The sequence below is a fragment of the Nanorana parkeri genome, unplaced genomic scaffold (genome assembly GCF_000935625.1).
Source record: "Nanorana parkeri isolate BGI_ZX_2015 unplaced genomic scaffold, ASM93562v1 scaffold2073, whole genome shotgun sequence".
Lineage (NCBI taxonomy): Eukaryota > Metazoa > Chordata > Amphibia > Anura > Dicroglossidae > Nanorana > Nanorana parkeri.
The window spans coordinates 86,888-87,550 of record NW_017308341.1 but is presented as its reverse complement, the minus strand read 5'-3'; the positions used below and the strand labels follow the sequence as shown (position 1 = coordinate 87,550).

Here is a 663-nt window from a genome sequence, read left to right as displayed (position 1 = left end):
TACAAACCTGACCGGGGGGGGGGGGCTAATCTCTCTGCGCTCCATCCAAAACTAACAAATAAAGTTTTGTTTTCATTTCTGTACTGGAAATATTTGCTGTTTCTGGGCTGACTATAAATGGCTAGAGAACCCCCAAGGAGCCTTTTCACGGATGTTTTCACCCGCCAGTCAGACAACTTTCACCCGAGATTCACATAATATTCTAATGAAATGAACTTATTACTTTGTATCTAAAAAGGCAAAACTTTTATTTAGAGAAGAGGCGGGTCGGGGTTGCTGCTGTCTGCGTCCTGTTGGGGAGAATTTCCTTCACTTCCTGTCCCAAAGACACATCAGGAAGTGTGCGGATGAGGGAAGCAGTGCCGGGACGTGGTCCTTTAGCACCCAGGAAAAGGCCAAAGTGCCCGAGTGCCCCTCCCCCATGAGACTTCGGCAGCACGGGTTTCAGCTTCTGCCCTTCTGAGCCCCCCTTTCTTATCGGAGGTCCCGAGGTGGACGCCTCTGCTGCCTGCCTCTCGGGCCCGGATTGCAGTGAACGCGTTATTCACAAAGCCAAACGTTCACTTTGCATTGTGAACAGACTTCGCTCCTGTACCCCACCCCCCAGTGCTGCCCGCAAAGACATCACCGTCCATTGTGATCAAACAACAGGTGCACTTTAAT

At 50.5% G+C, this 663-nt stretch overlaps 1 protein-coding gene across 1 annotated transcript in view; it reads right to left on the bottom strand.

Moving 5' to 3' along the window:
- The window catches only part of LOC108800586 (semaphorin-3B-like), a 21,247-nt gene that overhangs the window by 6,366 nt on the left and 14,218 nt on the right, over positions 1–663 (bottom strand). The window lies entirely within an intron of this gene.